At 39.5% G+C, this 21485-nt stretch overlaps 1 pseudogene; it reads left to right on the forward strand.

Annotated features, from left to right (window-relative positions):
* The first annotated feature begins 7136 nt into the window (after nucleotides 1-7136).
* LOC102853608 lies at nucleotides 7137-7672 on the forward strand (annotated as a pseudogene).
* The last annotated feature ends 13813 nt before the right edge of the window (nucleotides 7673-21485 follow it).

Consider the following 21485-nt stretch of genomic DNA (forward strand, 5'->3'; position numbering starts at 1 on the left):
TTCTTATTCTTAAGGGAATCCTGGGCTTTCATTGTGGCCTGCTCCAATTGCATGTCTAAATTACTGAGGCAGATTTCTGAGGGGTAAAATAGGGTACAGTATCTTAGGTTTGTGCAGGAAGAGAGTTGTGAAAGGGGGTATATAAAGGGAAACAAACTTGGGAAACTAGTTTGATAATTAACTAGATGATAACTTTGTCCTTTGAAATGTCATACGAAGGCTTCTAGTTTTCCTTTTAGAGAGTATGATCATTACCACATGAATGATCCTTCCTGTGGACTAGTACTAGTTAGTATACTAGATGTTAGCTTGCTAGAAAGCTTTACTAGATTTCCGTTTTGCAGCTATAATTTGTGTAGGCATATGTAGCTGGCTATCATATTTATAGTCCTAGGTGCACAAGAAAAATAGTGAGATTATGTAGGAGAGGAAATAGTACAATAAGGTATTTTGAGTGGAGTAGTACTCTAAGATCCTGACTTCTGGCGTGGTAGGGAAGATCAACCAGTTTTCTATATAGGAGGCACAAGAAGTAAAACAAATATTCCGTGGATATTGAATGGACCTGCTCAGTTTGATCCAAAATTTAAGAATGACTAAGTGGAGCATAGGTAAAATGTAAAAACTAAAGGGCATGTGTTTCTAAGAAAGGACATCCTAACCGTATCTAGAGGAGAATAAATCTGTAGAGTTCTAAAACAAGTAGACCTTCTGGCCTTTCCTAGTGCAGCTGTTTGAGGATACACTTGTATAATCATACTGGATAATTGGTAACCAGACTTTGAAGATGATTGATGGAAGAAATTAACTTCCTTATTAGGGTTATTGACCTTCACTGAGGTCAGCTTTCTGAAATAAGTTGGCCTAAGGATTGTTTTCTCTGCACTTAGGGTTCTTCTGAAAAAGAATTCTCCCTGTGCCCCTTCTAGGACTATTACTTTTATCTGCATCTTTGGAACTTTGACAGAATGTTTCTCCCAAATAATACCTTCAAGGATTAATTTTGGATCCTTTCTTAGAAGCAGAGGACTGCCTAGATCTAGTGTTCATGAGATGTTCCACGTGGAGAGAATTATTTAAATATCAGCTCAGTAAATTAAAGTTCTGTCTATGAAGTCATTAAAGAAGTTGTGAACAGTATATATGTTACAGCACCATTATATACTTACTAGAGGACTGTTCCACAAGTGAACTTCCTAACTAGACACTCAGGAAGTTGAATTGCATGAAGACCTGTGACTATATATATGGAGGTTAAGGGTAAGCAAAAATAGGAAATAAACAATCTCTTAGGTTGCACTGACACTTCAGTAACTCTATAGATAGGTGCCATTTTTCTTAAGTGCTTGTACACTCTTTAGAGGCTATAACAAGTTTGATAAATCGAATGTTAAATTGACAATAAATCATTAAATGATAAATTGAATGTTAAGCCCAAGCTGGAACAGTGGGCTCTGAGGCACAAGGTCTTTTGCACAGTTGGGTCTTTAAAAAGCTGGAATTTATGAAGAAGAATGTGCATCAGGATCAGATGAAGAGTCATCAACAACCTGCATTATGCAAATGACTCAAATTTGATTGTTGAAAGTGAGAAGGACATGAAGAGCTTGCTGCAGAAGATCAAAGATCAGCCTTTATACTGATTACTTCTCAACATCAAGAAAACAATAATCTCACCAATGGACTGACAGACCACACCATGATAGATAAAGGTTGAGACTATCCATGACTTCATCTTACTTGGATCCATAGTCAGCACACTTGGTACCAGCAGTCAGGAAATCAGGAAATGTGTTGCACTGGGAAAGTCTGTAGATACGGACTCTCCAAATTACTGAAGAGTAATGAGGACTAATGTGTGCCTGATCCAGGCCATGGTCTTTTCAGTCATTTGTTATGCATCTGAGAGCTGGGCAATGAATAAGGATGACATAAAAATAATTGATGCCTTTGATATGTGGTGATGGAGAGGAGTATGTGGACTATCCAGAAAACAGGTATGTCTTAGAAAAGTGTAGCTAGAGAGATCCTTAGATGCAAGGATGGCAAAGCTTCATTTGACATACTTTGGGCAAATTGCTAGGAAAAACTATTCCTTGGAGAGCGACATCATGCTTGGAGAGGTAGAGGGTTGGTGAAAGAGAGGAAAACCCTCAACCAGATAGATTGAGACAATGACTGTTGCAATAGGTTCTAGTGTGTCAGGAGGTGTGAGAATGGCACAGGATAGGGCAGGGTTTAGATCTGTTGCTCATAGGGTCATTATGAGTCGTACTCAGCTAGAAAGCACCTAAAAACACTGCCCATGAAAAGGCAAAGGTGTTACTTTGAGGACTAAGGTATGCCTGACTGAAGTCATGTTGTTTTCAATCCACTTGACTGTTGTCAGGAAAGACCAGACTACAGATAAGGACATCACACTTGGTAGAGTGTCAGTAGAAAAGAAGACTGTAAGTGACGTGGATTGATACAGTGTCTGTTCCAATAGGCTCAAACACAGCAGTGACTGTGAGGATACTGCAGGCCAGGCAGTGGTAGGTTTTTTCCCTCCCCTGTTGTCCATAGGGTTATTATTTGTGAGAACAAATTAGACAGTACCTAACAACATAGCTCTTTAGATCCAGGAAATGTTGAAAACCAAGTGTAGCCAGTAACCTGTCAGGTAGCGGGCCACTTCAGTCATGTAGTAGCATAAGCAGCAGGTGACAGAAGCATGAGTTCATCCTTGGGCATTAAGGTAGGAGTGGCTTCCTAGATGTCACTCATATTGGATATACAGTGGTGCTGTCAGTCTACATTAATGTAACTGAATTATGGCAGAAGCCAAATTTACTGGCTATAGTTTGGTCCATGAAGCTGCAATATGCTTCTCAAACCATAATTACCTCTAGAAGCAATTATGCTAGTCAGAGTTCTATTTGATTATGAGGTTTTGGTTGTGGAAATCTTAAGGAGCCCTTGCCCTCATCTCTTTTGCCACAGAATGAATTATCAATTCAACAGAAAACATGAAGGAGAAAAAAAGGATTAAAAATATGAGCAAATAGAGAAATGATAATAGAGCATGAATATATTAAAATATATTTTAATTCATAAGTCTATCTGTGATTCGTTGACTATGCAAAGGCATTTGACTTTGTAGATCACAACAAATTGTGGCTGACTCTGAGAAGAAAGGGAATACCAAAACACTTGATTATGCTTATGCAAAACCTATACTTGGACCAGGAGGCAGTAGTCAGAAAAGAGGAAGGAAACACTGCATGGTTCAAAATTAGGAAGGGTGTATGCCAGGGATGTATCCTATCTCCGTACCTTTACAACCTGTATGCAGAACAGATTATCTGGGAGGCTGGACTATATGGGGAGAAATGTGGCCTCAGGATTGGAGGAAGATTCATCAATACTCTGTGTTATGAAGATGACCCAACCCTGCTTGCTGAAACTGAGGAGGACCTGATGCACTTGCTACACAAGGTCAAGGACTGCAGCCTTCAACATGGATTGAAACTCAAAGTCAAGAAAACAAAGATTCTCATCATTGGGCCAATTAGCACCATCATGATAGATGGTGAAGAGATTGAGATTGTTTACAGCTTCAGTTTGCTTGGCTCCACAATTAACACTCTTGATACCAGGAGCTAAGAAATTAAGAGATGAATGGCATTGGGAAAGTCTGCTGTCAGAGATCTCTCCAAAGTACTGAAGAGCAATGATGTCAGTCTGGAGACTAAGGTGCACCTGATCCAGGCCATGGTCTTTGAAATTACTTGCTATGCATCAGAAAGTTGGGCAATTACTAGGGATGATAGAAAGATAATTGATACCTTTAAGCTGTGGTGCTGGAGATGAGCATTGACTATACCATGGACTGCTAGGAGAACAAACAGGTTCACCCTAGAGAGGGTAAGACCAGGCTGCTTCTTGGAGGCAAGGATTCTGAAGCTTTGTCTGACATACTTTGGACATGTTGCAAGGAGGGACAGTCCTTGGAGAGGGATGCAATGCTTAGGAGGATGGAGGGACAGTGCAAGAAAGGAAGACCTCTGATGAGATGGATTGATTCAGTGACTGGGATAATGGGAGGTAGGTTTGTCAGAGACAATAAAATTGGCACAGGATACAGCAGGGTTTAGGGCTATTGTACATAGGTTTGCTGTGATTTGCAAGTGACTAGATGACCCATAACAAGATGAACATGTTCTGGTAATAGTAGTATTTAAGATTAAATTTTAAAAATTAGCTATATGAAGTTTAAAAGGAATATGCATAAACATAAAAGAGATTAAAACAAACTCAAGCAGCTAGGTATGTGTGTGTGTGTATATATAGCTGTATATATCTCCAAAAGAAAGCTAATATAGCAATATTAATCTAGAACTTAAGGGAAAAACTATTATAAAAAAATAAGCATTACTTTATGCAACATAAAAGAACAATCCACCAACAAGTTACAATTATGAATTTTTGTGATCCACCCTTGTCTTATAATGTAATAAGCAAAAAATGAAAATTATAAGATATGTTCAAATCCACAAAAAATGGAAATTGCCATTCATGTTTTTAGAGCCTTAAGAAACTATGCAACATCTACAACCAGAGGAGGATAAAAAAAGATGAATGGGACTTTCTATGAATCAAATCCCTAAGCAAATACAAAAACTTTTCCCACATGGTAAAAAGGAAACTACAGATTGAGAAAAAAAAAATTTGATAGTGACATGTCAGACAAGAGACATATCTAGAATTTATAAAATATTTGAGTACCACAACAAGATAAAGGTAAATAACCCAGTTGAAAAATGGGCACAGGATATGAACAGACACTTCACCAAAGAAGACATGTTCAAAAACCCTAGCTCTAAGAGAGATACAAATCAAGACAACTATGAGATATCATCTCACTCCACTAAGAATAGCAAAATTTAACAGAACAGCAAACATCAAAAGCTGTCAAGGTTGTGGAGAAACTGGAACACTTATTCACTGTTGGTGGGAATGCAAAATGGAGCAACCATTATGGAAGGCTATATGGCGCTTTCTCAAAAAGTTGCAAATAGAGATACCATTTGACCCAGCAATTCCACTTCTGGGAATTTACCCTAAAGAAGCAGATATATACACACCCCTCACCTTTTCATCTCCAGCATAACAGATCATATGATCATCTGATTCAAAATGTCCCATTCCAGTCCATCTCATCTCGCTAATACCTAGTATGTAGATATTTATGCATTCCATTTCTTCCTTAACAGTATCTAATTTTCCTACATTAATAGTTTTCACACTCCATGTTCCAGCCACTAGTGTCTGTTTACAACTGTTTCTCCTCCTTAGTATTTCCATACTGAAAGTTCCACATCTGTTGCCTTATCTGCTAGTCTAAGGTCTATGTGTGTTCTATTGTACATAGGGTTTTTGAAGGCCTGCTATTTCGTAAGTGGATGGCCAATCCTTCTTCCTAGTCTGTCTTACTCTGAATGCTCAGATTTAGAAAAGTATCTGACAGATAAGCATTTTACAGAACAACGCAGATGAAAGATCTTTTCCAATTGTAGAAATAGCTAGTAGTTTCAGGTTTGGGGGTATTTTTAGGTTTGGTTTTTTTTTTAAATTTTATTAATTTTAATGAAAGTTTACAGAGACTTAGGATTTCCAGTCATTCACTGTTTCACTTTTCTCCCTACCCACACCAAACCCCCCCAAAACACTCTTCTCCTTGAAAAGTAAAAGAAAAAAAAAATAAAGAAAAAAAACCAAAACAAAACAAAACAAAAAAAAGGAAAAAACAAACAAACAAAAAAGAAAAGTAAAAGAAAAACTCTTTCATTGTTATGCAATCCTTCCCCCCAAGTTCACTCTACTATGCAGCCTTCACTCTGGACTTCTGTAAAGACAAGAATACCCATTCATATATCCCATTTAAACAGATTTCTCCCTCATCTGTTTCAATGCAATATACATCATTCCTCTCCTCCTTTTTTGCCTTCCCTCAACCCTGATGTCAGTCCTGCTTTGTAACAGTGACTCTATGCAATATTCGTCCTTTTATGACAGATATTTCACTCAACATAATGTTCTCCAGGGTCATCCATTTTGCATAATACTTCATGAGTTCCTTGTTTTTCAGTGTTGCATAGTATTCCATTGTGTGAATATACCAGAGCTTCTCTATCCATTCGCTTGTTGATGGGCACTTGGGTTATTTCCAGCTCTTTTGCGAACAAAGTCGCAATAAACATATCTGCTTGGGTGGCAGTTATGGTTTCTTTAGGGTAAATTCCCAGTAGTGGAATTGCTGGGTCAAATGGAATTTCTATTTGCAACTTTTTTTTTTTTAATTTGCAACTTTTTGAGAAAGCACCATTCAGCCTTCCATACTGGTTGCACCATTTTACACTCCCACCACTCCAGTTTCTCCACAACTTCACAAAGCATTTGATGTTTGCTGTTCTATTCTCACTGGGGTGAGATGATATCTCCTAGTTGTTTTGATTTGCATCTATCTCAGAGCTAGGGATTTTGAGCATTTCTTCATGTGTTTGTTAGCCATCTGAATGTCTTCTACGGTGAAGAGTCTGTTCATATCTTGTGCTCATTTTTCAATTGGGTTATTTACCTTTATCTTGTCGTGGTGCTTGAATATTTTATAAATTCTAGATATAAGTCTCTTTCTGACATGTCATTACCAAATACTTTTTCTCAGTTGTGGCTTCCCTTTTTACCCTGTTGTCCTGCCCTTGACTCGAGTCTCTTGACCCACCCCTTTCCCTGCTTCTACTCCCACCTACTCCCTTCAACACCATCTCCTGCTATATATACACCCCTTGATCTGATAGCTTATATCGCAAGCTTTGTGGGTTTCTGTGATTCCAAATTCTTCAAGATGTTGCCGATTTCTTATGTTTAGATCAGTGTCCCTTGCGTTTAGGGACCTGTAAGTCAAAATATAAATCTCTCCCCTGCCCGCCTGCCGCGCCCGCTCGTCCCCCTAAACTGGTTCGGGTCAAGGGGCCGGAGAACCGGCTTCCCGCCTCCAGGGGCAGCGGAAAGGAGGGCTGACCAGCGGGCGGCCGAAGCCAGTGGCCGCCATTCCGGTGTCGCTGCGCCCGCGGGGCCCGCCCGAGCCGGCCACCATGCCGCTGGGCCTGAAGCCCACCTGCAGCGTTTGCAAGACCACGTCGTCCTCGATGTGGAAGAAGGGCCCGCAGGGGGAGATCCTCTGCCACCACTGCACGGGCTGGGGCGGCGCGGGCGGCGGGGGCACCGGTTCGGGGGCGGCGGCTTCGGCGCGGCGGCCTTCGCCAGCACCTCGGCCGCCCCTCCGCAGAGCAACGGGGGCAGAGGCGGCAAGCAGGTGAGCTCCTCCGGCCCCACCCGCCGGCGGAGGCCGACCTGGGCGCGAGGCGGACGGAGGCCCGCCGACGCGGAGTGGGCGGTGGTCGGGGCCTTCCCGGATCGCGATGCCCCTCCTGGGCCGTACCGCCCCCTACACACCCCCAGATGAAAACGGCTCAGAAATACTAAGTACAAGTCGGCTCCAGCTGCTGAAAAGAAAGTGATTGATGAACAGAATGGAAAGCCTTACTATGCACAGATCAGAGGTTTTGTTCAGGATCAATATTGTGAGAAAAGTGCAGCACTAACGTGGCTCTTTTCCCACTCTCTCTAGCCCCGGAGACCAATTTGATCCGGCATCATATATCATAGGACCAGAGGAATATCTTCCAAGGAAAATGAAATATTTGGAATTTGTCTGTCAAGCACCTTCTGAATATTTCAAGCCACAATCTTCACCATTTCCCACTGTGCCCACCAGAGCAGAGAAAGGCTATATATGGACACATGTCGGACCTACACCCACAATAACTATTAAGGAAAAGTGTTGCCAGTCATTTGTAGCTTTAAATGAAAACTGGGTTTCCAGTTACCTTGTGGGTTGTACTACTGCAAGATACATGTGTTTCTTTTATGAAACTCTTAGATGGAAAAAGAATCTAAAATAAGGTTTTCTCTACTATCCAATAATAACTGGCTTCTTTATTAATAATTATTTACAAAAGTAAAAGGGATAATAAAGAAAGAAATGTATTTTGAAATTAAATATTATATTTCCAATATGTAACTTCCCAAGCAAAGCTTGACATTTTTAGGGAAGATAAGTATCCATTTTTCTCCATAACTTATTTCTAGGACCTGCATTAAGATTTCTTGCATTTTTTCATAGCTATAAGATTTTAGTTAGATTTTAATTTCTGAACAAGTGCTTACAATCAAATAAAATGTAGATATGACTGAAAGTATCATTAAGTCACATAACCCTTAGTTTTCTCACCTGGAAAATGCTGTGAAAGACAATTTAAAACTCATTATTTGCTGCTTTAACCTCTTAAAAAAAAGATAATTGGTAAAAGGTTTTATAGGTCTAGATTTTTTTATTGTGGTTTAAGCAAAATTTGTTTTGCATTGAACTGTTCTTACACATTTTGTTTTATGATATGAATTATAATACAATGTAACATCATTCTCACTTCTCCCAGTGAGTCTCATTTCCATTGATCCTTGTATTCTACCCATTCCTGCCTTCTGGACATTACCCTTGGGCAAAGGCTGCTCTTTGGACCCTATGTGATTGGCTGTTGTCTAGTGAGGTGGCCCAGACTTTAAAAAAAAACTCAACTAATTCTGTAAAAAGAAAACAAAAAAACCCCCAAAAACTATAATCTCTATCTATCTCTATCTCTAATCTATCTCTATCTCTATCTAATGTTAGGGAAGCCTTCGTATTTCAGATGGTTCTAAAGAAAAGTCCTTTTCCTTTAATTTCTGCTCCAGGTTTAATGTCTTTTTAAAAAATTTTATCTTATTAATTTTAATGAACATTTACAGAGATTTTGGGTTTCTATTCATTCATTGTTGCACTTTTCTCCCTGCCCACTCTTCCCCCCAGGTTTAACTTCTTGTGGCTTGGGCATCTTCCCTTCCATTTACAGCACACTGTGGTCACAATATTTCCCAAGGGAGGGTGATCTGTCCTGTAGATCTGGTATGTAGTGTTCTTTATATGCACCAACAACCAGAGCCAAAGAAGAGGAAATAGATGATTTCTACCAACTTTTGCAGTCAGAGATTGATTGAACATGCAATCAAGATACATTAATAGTGATGGGTGACTGGAATGCAAAAGTTGGGAACAGAGAAGAAAGATTAGTAGTTGGAAAACATGGACTTGGTGACAGAAATGAAGCTGGAGATAGGATGATAGAATTTTGCACAATCAACAATTTATTCGTTGCAAATACATTTTACAAGACACATAAATGCAGGCTATACACATGGATTTCACCTGATGGTATGTATAGGAATCAGATTACATCTGAGGAAAGAATTGCTGGAGAAGCTCAGTATCAGCTGTGAAAACTAGGCCTGGTGCTGACTGTGGAACAGACCACCAACTACTCATATGCAAGTTTCAGATGAAGCTAAGGAAAGTGAAATCAAGCCCACAGGAACCAAAATATGACCTTGAGTCTATCCCACCTGAATTTCAGAACCGTCTCAGGAACAGGTTTGAGGCTTTGAACACTAATGAGCAAAGACCAGATGAGTTATGGGAAGATATATCATCCAAGAAGAGTGCAAAACGTCTTTGCAAAGATGGAGGAGGAAGAAAAGACCAAAATGGATGTCAGAAGAGACTCTGAATATTGCACCTGAGTTCAGAGAAGCCAAAGCAGAAGGAAGAAATCAAGACATTAAGGAGCTGAACAGGAGATTTCAAAAGGCTGCGTGACGAGACAAAGTAAAGTATTATAATGAAATGTGCAAAGAGCTGGAGTCAGAAAATCAAAGGGGCTGAACTTCCTCAGCATTTCTTAAGCTCAAGGAACTGAAGAGAAAATTTAAGCCTTGAGTTGCAATACTTTGGGCAGAATATTGAGTGATCCTGCAAGTGTTAAAAGAAGATGGAAAGAGTATATAGAGTCATTATACCAAAAGGAATTGACAAAGAATTTAATGAAACAACGTATGAGCAACAGCCTATGGTGATGAAGAAGTTCAGACTGCTTTGAAAGAATTGGCTAAGAACAGGCCCCAGGAGTTGATGGTATACCAATTGACATATTTCAACTAACTGAAGCTGTCCTAGATGTGCTCACCAAGTTGTGCCAAGAAGTCTGGAGAACAACCATTTGGCCAACTGACTGGAAGAGATCTATGTTTGTTCCCATCCCAAAGAAAAGTGATCCCACAGAGTGTGGAAATTATCAAACAGTACCATTAATATCATATGCCAGCAAGATTCTGCTGAAGATTATGCAAAACAGACTGGTTTCAGCAGAGAACTGCCGGAAGTCCAGGCTGGGTTTAGAAGGGGTTGTGGTACTAGAGATATTGTAGCTGGTGTTAGATGGATCTTGGCTGAAAGCAAGGAGTACCAGAAGAATGTCTATCTTTGTTTCATTGATTATGCAAAGGCATTTGACTGTGTGGATCATAAAAAACTGTGGCTGACTCTGAGAAGAATGGGATTCCAGAACATTTGATGGTGCTAATGTGAAACCTATACTTGGACCAGAAGGCAGTCATCAGAACAGGGCAGGGAAACACTGCATGGTTCAAAATTGAGAAGAATGTACTTCAGGGTTGCATCCTGTCTCCATACCTTTTCAATCTTTATGCTGAAAAGATTATCCAGGAGGTGGAGAAATGTGGCATCAGGATTGGCGTAGGAATCATCAACAATCTGCATTATGCAGATGACATAATCCTGCTTACTGAAACTGAGGAGGACCTGAAGCACTTGCTGTGGAAGGTCAGGGACTGCAGTCCTCCATGTGGTTTGAGGCTCAATATCAAGAAAACAAAGATTCTCACCACTGGGCCGATTGGCAGCATCGTAATGGATGGTGAAGAGACTGAGATTGTTCACAGTTGGTTTGCTTGGCTCCACAGTCAACACTTTTGGCACCAGCAGCCTGGAAAGTAAAAGACGTATTGCGATGGAAAAGTCTGCATTTAGAGACCTCTCTAAAGTACTGAAGTGCAACAATGTCAGTCTGGAGACTAGGGTGCACCTGATACATGCCATGGTCTTTGCAATCACTTACTATGCATCAGAGAGCTGGACAATGACTAGGGTTGATAGAAGGAGAGTTCATGCCTTTGAGCTGGAGAAAAGTACTGAATATACCATGGACTGCTCAGAGAACAAACAGGTTCATCCTAGAGAGAGTGAGATCAGGCTGCTCCTTGGAGACAAGGATTCTTAAGCTTTGTCTGACGTACTTTGGACATGCTGTAAAGGAAGGACCAGTCCTTGGAGAGGGATGTCATGCTTGGGAAGGTGGAGGGACAGTGCAAGAGAGCAAGACCCTCTATTAAATGGATTGATTAAGTGACTGGGGTAATGGAGGTGGGTGTGTCAGGGACAATAAGATTGACACAGGATAGAGCAGGGTTTAGGGCTGTTGTACGTGGGGTTGCCATGAGTCACAGGCAGCTCGACAACATATAATAACACCACCACCGTAATAGAAATTTTATTCTATGTTTATTCTGTGTACTCTATAAGCTATTTCTTCAAATAAGAAACATAAATTGGAAAAGCCTAAACCCTAAAGACTATTTTTAAGTGGTTGTCTATGAGGTTATCACATTGGTAGGACAGCCAGATGATGACCGGCTTTTTCAAACTTTATAAAAATATTTATAACCTTTGTTCCATTTGTTAAAAGTTTATGATGCTATTAAATATATGTGAATTAATAAAAGAAACATAATTTTATCTGAAGCTCCTATACTCTGGCTACTAAAGTATCTTTAATTCTTTTAAAAAAGTTAAAACATTTGAACACATCAAAAAATGTTTTGTTACCAGACCACATATGGGGCTAGTTGTTTTCTATCATTGGATAAAATAGTAATCCAGGATTCTACTTAACAGAATTAGGAGAGGAAGAGGAGTAAAATTTGAATCCTCTGCTTTGAAATTTTTCCTAGGAGAAATTGTGGGCTTCGAGAATTTTGAGATTTCAAACCTAAGGATGAATGCTGAAAAAAGCTTCTTCTCATAAAATGAAACCTTGGGTCCTATTAAGAGATTTAAAGAAAATTAGGGTTTTAATGCATTTAAATAGACCTTATTTAATAATTACTTAAGGGAAAATTTTAAAAAAATATTAATTGGGTCCTGATTCTGTGGAAACAACATACTGGGGCAATGGGGGTTGGTGTCAGAATTAGTGACAGAAATAGTGAGATTGGCTCAGGACAGGGAAGGGTTCAGAGCTGCTGTACATAGGGTCACTATACATCACAGGTGACTCAACCAATAACATTCTATCACAGGTTTGGAAGCAGGAGTGGCATCCACTTCCTAAATAACATGCTTCTGGAAACTCTATGAACTTTGATAAATGTTGATAGTTATAGAGGGGCTTCAGGCCTTTAGTTCATAGAATTGCTATGAGTCATGCTTGACTCAAAGGCAATCATAATCAACAACAACAGAGTCAAGGCATTCCTCTTGCCTTGGAATAATACAATGAGTAAAAATGTAATACCCTAAGCATGGTTTTATAGAGTATCATGCTTAATTTAAAAAAAAAAATCAACGTATTTTTTTTTTGTTGTTTTAAAAAATATTTTATTGCCCAGGATATATTGTGTATACCTTATTTTGTGTATATATATTGTTTGTTGGTTTTGTTTTCCTTTTTAAAAGAACTATAAATTAAAGTTCAGGGAGGCTTGCCTTTGTCTTATAGGGGGAAAAACAAACCACCAAAGTTTTATTATCATATGCTAACTTGATCTCATAAAAAGAGGAGGAATGGTAGTTATCGTGCAGGGGTATAATTTATACCATCAATGATATAGATTAAAAGGGAATGACAGCATCACTGAAAAAATGATAATCTAATGGTGGCATATCTGTGGAAAAGAAGCTCTTGCAATTTCTAAACAACAGTAAACTCAGCTAGGGAATTCTAAAGTGTCTTATAGGCCAAGTTAGTAAAATGAAGTTAGTAAAATGCCTCAAAAGAGTACGAGAAATTTGTTTGTTTATTTGGCAGTTCCAGGGATGTTCAGTACTCACATACCTTGGAAGTATTGTGAGGAAGGCCCAGTCCTTGGATTAACTAAAGAGAGGAAGATTTTCAGCAAGCTAGATTAGATTGAATCAGTGTCTGTGACAATGGCCTTGAGTATGGTGGAGATCATGAAGGTGGAACAGGATAGGCCAGAATTTGGTTCTGTTGTCCTAGTGTTGCTATGAGTTGTAATCCATTTGATGACATCTAACAACATGATCAATGAATGTATATGTTTGTTGCTAGAACCCCAATAAATACAACAGCCATAGAATTGATAGAACACAAGGAATATCTGTATCACAGAATGTTTCAAAAACAGTATGGTAACTGTGCCAGTGTGGAAAATTTTATATCACTGATGACACAGTTCTTAAGGAGCCACAGAAAACTCTGTAACCAAATACTTATATATTGATGTTGTGCATTCAAAAGAATCTTATCCATGTCTTCACTGTGGATAAAGGATTAGGAAGGTCCATGTTCTAGACATCCATTTACCTCATTGCCATTATCACTGCCATTGCTACTATTCATCAGTAGGTCCACACAGGAACTGTTGAGGCCAGCTGGCAGCAGTAAAGGCCATTTGCTTTCTTTGCAGTTTCTGTTGTTGTGCAGGGGTGGTGGCTACTGTACTAAATTAAGTAACACGTCAGGAAGCTGTAGAGCTGCTGTTGCAGCAGAACTGTGTCGGTTCTTGGAAGCAACACCCAAAAATGTAACTTTTATAAGGTGTATTTTTAAAGATTTTAAACAATCAGTGATTGAACTAAAGCTTCCTGTAGAACTATAATAATTATAGAACTAATTTAGCTATCAATATTTTAAGTTGACTATTTTAAGATTAATTCATAGTGACAGACTCTATCCTCATATATAAGATTCTCAGAGAGTCATTTCAGCCTACGTTATAAGTCTTTGACTATATGTTTATATCATAGAAGAACAGGTTTGTTTCTATCATAGAAGAACTGGTTTATATCTTAGTATCATTAAAGCTATTTAGTTATACTGATGGCTAAACTGAAAGCCATGAAACATTAAGGGTTAAAACAATAGAGGATTTAAGGGAACATCCTTCTCAATGGTACAGCTCTGGTCAGTCAATTTTACTGCCCTGAGGTAACCTGGAGTGGCTGTGATGCTGAACTCTGTGCCATTGGGAACCCAAATGTCCTAATGTCTACCCATGGTGGACAGTGTTTGGTGGAGTTCTCAGATAAAGATACGTTTGACTGGTACCTCGGGATTCCAAGACGGCGACGATGGAGAAAGCAATGTGAGGAGCGGGAGGAGCAGCAAGCTGCATAGAAACAGGCCACTAGAGAGATTGTCACGGCGCACAGATACCGACACTGCATGATGTGGACAATAGGAATTTGAGTCAGAACTTTAGTGACAATAATTAGTTTGGGAGCTACAGGAGCGTGGGCCCTGGCAGAAGCTGGAAGCTGCCAGCCACGCTACTGTAGGACCTATATGCCAGGGCAAAGAAGGTTAGTGGGAAATTGAGTTCTTTTAAGCCCCACTAGGAGTGAGTGGGCCTGTTGGAATTTGACTGAGTTTTCTTGTGCCCCTGCCAAATGCCCAGGATCGGGCAGACCAGTAGGAATTTAACTGAGTTTTCTTGAGCACCACCAGTTGCCCAGGAGAACGCCCAGGAGCAAGCAGGCTGGTAGGAATTTGACTGAGTTCTCTTGGGCCCTGCTGACTGCCCAGGATTGGGCAGGCCGGTAGAAATTTAACTGAGTTTTCTTGGTACCGCCAACTGTCCAGGAGAACGACCAGGAGTGAGCAGGCTAGGAAGAATTTGACTGAGTTTTTGTGGACACCACAGACCAGCCAGAAGTGAGTGGGTCAGTGGGAATGTGACTGAGTTTTCTTAAGTCCTGCTGGACCCATGGCCTTGCTGGGGCTGGGGCCGCTGGGCAAGGGCACTTGGGTGAAGGCTGTTGGGCAAGGACTGCTGAGTGGGAGACAGACAGCTGGAATTTGAGTAGGGACTCCACTTTGAGCACACCCAGATAGCTGAAATCTGAGTGAGGTCCCTGCAAGTGGCTAACCCACTCCTGTGGTTGCCCTCTCCCCCTGTGCCTGCCCTGCCCCCCATTCGGCTTCACACCTGTGCCTACATGTCCAGTCAATCAACTTGCCTTTAATCCGGAGCACCTTGATCTGTCTTAGCTATAAGAGGTTGCTCTCACAGGTCCTGAACAGAACTTTCCCTTGAGTTGGAAGTTCAGAGAAAAACAGAGGTGGGTAGCTGATCAACTGATTTCTAGAGCATTGTCTTCAGATCAAGAGCCTTTCAATGTCTCAAAGGAAGCAAGTTATCTCACATACTACACAAGTGCAAAGCGAGATGTCACCCCCAAAAGATGACACAATATCAATGGATTTCCTGAAGCCAGAAAGCCTGATGGAACTTTCTGACACAGAATTTAAAAGAACAATGACTGAATATTTTCAATGGGAGAAACATAAACTTGAAGAATTACAGGACACTGCAAGCAAAAACCAGGTGGAACTTAACTGCAATCCAAAATAATGCAGTTAAAATAAATGAGGAAAACCAAGAAACCATGAACCAAAATATGAGGTACAATGTTTCAGATGCTGTCAATATGATGGAGGGACACAAGAGCAGAGTTGAAGAGATGGAACCCAGAACAAGTGAAATAGAAGATAGAATTGCCACCACTGATCTTCTAGAGTAAAATGCAGAATCAAAAAGGAAGGAAAAAGAAGAAAACCTAAGAATAATGTGGGACACCATCAAGAGACATAACATCATTGGAATCCCAGAACAGGAAGAAACAAGTAAAGGCATCAAAAAAGTTGTGGAAGAATTACTAGAAGAAAACTTCCCAAGCATAAGGAAGAATAAGAGAATATATATTCAACAAGCTGAGTGAAGACCATATAGAACAGACCCCAAAAGAAAAACACCAAGGCATATCATAGTTAAATATGCCAGAACCAAAGATAAGGAGAGAATTCTGAAAGCATCAAGGGAGAAACAAAGAGGAACCTATAAAGGAGAGCAGATAATATTAAGTGCCAATCTCCTAGCAGAAACTATGCAAGAAGACAGTGGAAGGACATATATCAAATACTCCAAGAACACAACTGTCAACCAAGAATACTGTACCCAGCAAAATTATCCATCAAATATGAAGGAGAGATCAAGATATTCCCAGAAAAACAGAACCTAAGGGAGTTTGTAAAAACAAGATCAGCATTGCAGGAGACACTGAGAGATGTCCTTCTTACAGAGATGCCACAGAAAGCAGCATGGACCAAAGTAAGTAGCAACAACACCAAAAAGAACTAAACAAAATGATAGCAATATAAAACACTGCCTTTCAATAATCACACCGAATGTGAATGGTTTGAATGCACCACTGGAGAGAAGGGGAGGCGCAGATTGGATAAAAAAAAAAATCCAGATTAAGATATGTTTGGAAGCAGAAGTGGCATCCACTTCCTAAACAACATGTTTCTGGAAACTCTATGAACTTTGAGAAACAACAATAGTTATAGAAAGATTTCAGGTCTTTTGTTCATAGGGTCGCTATGAGTCGAGCTTGACTCAATGGCAATCAACAACAACCTTTACAGAAGCTAACTGTTAAATCTTTCCCACAAGGAGCCACTCGGGGTCAAACCATCAAACTCTGATTTAGTAGCCAAACATTTAACTTCTACCACCAGGGGTTCCTGTGTTGGTGAACAAGAACTCCTAATTCTAAGTTCATATTTCAGAGACTAGTTAAATATTCAAGATGCATCTGAATTCTTACAGATCATCCTATTCAGAAGTCTTACTATAACAAACTGTACTTTATTACAGAGTAAACATTCTTTTGACACTGCATAGCTGGAGATGAAATCATCTTGGTGAAAATGCTCAGATAAGTTTTACCTAGACTATTTAAAGATGTATGGTTTAGAGGATGTTTAATAAAGAAAGATCAATTTGATAATGTATATGAAGAAGTGATGTACAGAATGATTTTTGGATATTTTCTGCCCAAAAACTCATCCTTCTGAAGAAAGTAATGGTAGCAGGATCCAGCATATTAATAACATAAGTGAGTGTGATAATAGATAGGGATAGGTGGCAATTAATTTTATGAAGTACGGTGTGTACTAGGAATTATGGGGGCACAATGTGCATGGATAAAGTGTAGTGAGTTAGGGCGTTATATGCAAATAAATTAAATAAAATGGAGAGGGATTAAAAAAACCAACCACACAACACCATGTGTGATAGAAATGAATACTGGATATTGAAGATTTAGAAAGTGTGTAATTTTACCTTTGGTCAATTCCTAATTTCGAGTGCAAAACAGGCAAGATCTGCCCTGGATATAAGCTTGAAACCTCATTCAGTCTTAATTTTGGCTTCTGTGGGCCTTGTTTATTGACTAACACCAAATGGTGAATATATGACATGATGGTGTATGTGCCTTTGGTGTATTTAGTTCTTTTAAATGCCTTCAGTGGAGATCACAGTCATTTATCTCTTGAAAAGCCAAACATTCAAATTCTTCATGGAAATTTTTTCAACTCTTCAATGTGAAAAAATTTGACCTAGGTATACCAGTAATGGGGAAACTCCGATCACATGACCTTTATGTTTTGGTTTTTTCTTAAAAAAAAGAAAATGGAAGTGGGAGTTGAGTCTTGGTTGAGGGGAAAGATTTAGTTCCATCCAGTACTCTGAGGAGATTGGCATTTGAATGGTTTTGTGGACCTACACTGGCCTTTTGATTGAAGAGATTCACATTCAAAAGAAGGGCAAGCAGCAAAGGAAGAGAAGGAAAAAGAAAATGATAAAGGAAGAGATTGTGTTTGTATAACTGGAACAAGCTGTTTGGCTTCTGAGGCAGGGTAAAGTTGGTGCCCATTGGAGTTAACTTCCAACACTTGAGGTAGGAGAAGGCTCACTCTCAGCAATCACCTGAATCCACAGGAGTAGAAGTGGGGACAAAGAACAAAGGATTCATGGGCTGAGTTTGGATGTGTTCTTTCAGCTTGGCCCACCTAGCATGTATAGATGTGTGAATGAGCAGGAAATTGAGTAACCCTGGCATGTTGACACGACTTGGCCCCATTTGGGAGCTAGGGCTGAGTGAGAAGACCAACAGGTCTGGAATGAAGAGAGGAGTGTGGAGTCCTAATGCCCATCTGGACCTAGCCATGGATGGGTGGGCGTGAGATGACTAGAACTTAACAGATGAAGAGAAGATGATCCAAACTATAAGATAGGGTAGACTGCTGCAACCCGATGGTTTTTCTGGACTCGATTTTGCTTATGGATCATATGCTTAAAGTTTCCATGTTGAACTGAGGATTCTTCAGCAACAAGGATGAACTCATACCCTCAGAGTTGATAGGTATGGGCCAAGTCAGCAATTGGCTATCGAAAAGAGGGATATTGGACATGAGGCATAAAGTAGCTGCTTTATATGCTTTCACAAAAGTAGCTGTTGGTGGGATGACTGTAAGGGGGATGAAAAGACTGTATGGAACATAATGTACATTTATGAAATACAGTGCATATGGATGATAAAAAATATTTATAAAAAAGAAGCCAAAACCAAAAAGTCCTTAAGGTTACATTAATTTAGAAATTTATTCTAAAAAAAATTAAAAAAAAAGAAATTTATTCTCAAGAAGTGTATGGATTAAATAAACAATGAAGAGTCAGGTTTATATCTCATATAAGAGAGTCACAAAAAGTTTTAACTTCAAGAAAATGTCGTTAAAAACCCCTCCAAAACCAAATAAACAATTATCTTTTCAGCTTTCTAATAATTTTCCACATTGGTACATTGAAGTTAACAAGGAAACTATTTGTATTAGAACTGACAGGGGTTGAGGGGATGATCATACCTTGAAATATCTATAACTCTTTCATGGTTACATTTAATATACCAGTTGACAAGCTTGGATCTACTGGAGAGTGAAAGTCAAGAATCAAAACAAATAGACTTTCATCACCTATATATAAAATTGAGCAAGAGTTGGAAAAAAAAATTCCAGAATATAACTATGATTGGTTAATGAAAATAAGATCAAGTGACTTAATGTACCTCATGTTGAATACACCTTTTCTATGGATATAAAGGTCACCTGGTACATGTTTTCAAGTACCTGTAATAACTTCTGACATTACCTTGGAGACCACAAGTGTTTTAAAAACTATGTTAAGAGTTTTTCTACACTCTGTGAGATCATCTTTTTTTTTTCTCAATGGGAATAAATATGCATCTCTTCCAGTCAGTTAGCCAGGTAGTTGTCATCCAGATTTAAAAAAAAAAAATACGGTGAGCATGTCCTGGGGCTGCCCTCTTCGTTGAAATACTTCAGTTGGTATTCCATAAATACCTGGGGTTTTGTTTTTTGCCAATTCCTTCAGAGTAGATTGAACTTCCTCCATCATCATCATTACCTCTTGATCATATGTTGTCTTATGAAATTCTTTAGTGTCAGCCAGTTATTTTTGGTACAGTAACTTTTTGTACTTATTCCATCTTCTGATGATTCTTGGATCACTCAATGTTATGCCCATAGCATCTTTAATTATTGCAACTTGAGGCCTGTATGTGTTCTTCAGTTGTTGTTATATGTCATCAAGTTGCCTGTGACTCACAGCGACGACCTATGTACAATAACTCTGTACCTTGTTCTACCCTGAGCCAAGCTTATTGTGACACCTAGGTCCACTACCCCAGTCACTGAGTCAATCCATCTCAACGAGGATCTTCCCCTCCTGCACTGTCCCTCCACACTCCCAAGCACGTTCTTCAGCACTTTCAGTTTAATTGATGCTAAGTGAGTTCAGCACTCTTGATTTTCCCACTCTAGCTCTGCACATTTCATTATAATACTTTGCCTTGTTTTCCCAACCTGCCCTTTGAAATCTTCTGTTCAGTTCCTTAACTTCCTGCTTTCTTCCCTTTGCTTCTCGGTGCTCCAGTGCAATACTGGGTCTCTTCTGGTATCCATCTTGGTCTCTTCTTCCTCTTCCTCTTCTGTATTTGTAATGACCTTTATTTAGCATTGTTCATGGATATTTTCTTGATATCCTTCTATAGCTCATCTTTTCTTCACTTATTAGTGTTCAAGGCCTCAAAGCTCTTCCTGGGAGGTTTTTTAAATTCAGATGGGCTAGACTCAAGTTCAAATTTTGGTTCTTGCAGGTTTGTTTAGTTCAGTTTGAACTTTGCATATGAAGAGCTGAAGTTCTGATACACCACAATCAGCACCTGGTCTAGTTTTCACAGCTGATGACAAGCTTCTCCAGTGATTCTTCCCACAGGTGTATCAATCTGATTTCTGTGCAGACCCTCAGGTGAGATCCAGGTGTGTAGTCATCATTTGTATTTCTTATAAAAGGTATTTGCCAAAGATTGTACAAAATTCTTTTTCTCTCCAGTCTCATTTTTCTCACCAAATCCATGTTATCCAACTACTGATCCTTCTTCCTGGTTCCCAACTTTTGTATTCCAGTCCTCTTTTATTAGTAGTGTACCTTGGGTGCATGTTCGATCCATTTCCAACTGCAAAAGTTGGTAGAAATAATCTATTTCCTCCTCCTTGGCAATGGTTGGTACATATATTTGAATAATAGTGGTATTAACAGGAATTCCTTGTATTCATATTATCTTGTCACTCATAAAACTGATGGCAACTCAAAGACGTGGTTTGAAGCCAACTGCTCCTTGAGAAAAAGACTGACAACCTCTCCATGTGTGATTCACTGCTTTTGAAAATTCATTGAAGGGTCAGCTAGGAGTCAGTTCTGATTCAAATGCACTTAACAACAACATGCTGAACAGAGAAAGTTTCTATTTCTAATATTTTGGTAAGAACTTTGATTTAATGAATTCTCCGGTGCTAGTTTTACTTGCTGTTACGTGCCATCAAGTAGCCTGCAACTCACAGTGATCCTACGTAACAGCTCTGAACCTGGCTCTATCCTGAGTCAACTTTATTTATTGTCTCCGACACAATCATCCCCATTACTCCAGTACTTGAGTTAATCCATCTTACTGAAGGTCTTCCTCTCTTGTTCTGTCCCTCCACTCTCCCAAGCATGATATGCTTCTCCAAGGACAGGTCCCCCCTTGCAACATGTCCAAAGTAGGTCAGATGAAGGTTCAGAATTCTTGCCTTCAAGGAGCAGCCTGATTTCATCCTTTCTAGGGCAAATCTGTTTGTTTTCCTAGAAGACCATGGTATATTCAATACTCTTCGCCAGCACTAGCAGTTTTAATAGCATTTATTAAGATAAAGTATTTTTTTCTCTTGTGGGTAGAGTGGAGAGAAGAAAAAATAAAGATTACCAACACAGAAATAGATACTTATAAATTA

The sequence above is a fragment of the Elephantulus edwardii genome, unplaced genomic scaffold, assembly GCF_000299155.1.
Source record: "Elephantulus edwardii isolate Elephantulus edwardi_28Jun2011 unplaced genomic scaffold, EleEdw1.0 scaffold00075, whole genome shotgun sequence".
Taxonomy (NCBI): Eukaryota; Metazoa; Chordata; class Mammalia; order Macroscelidea; family Macroscelididae; genus Elephantulus; species Elephantulus edwardii.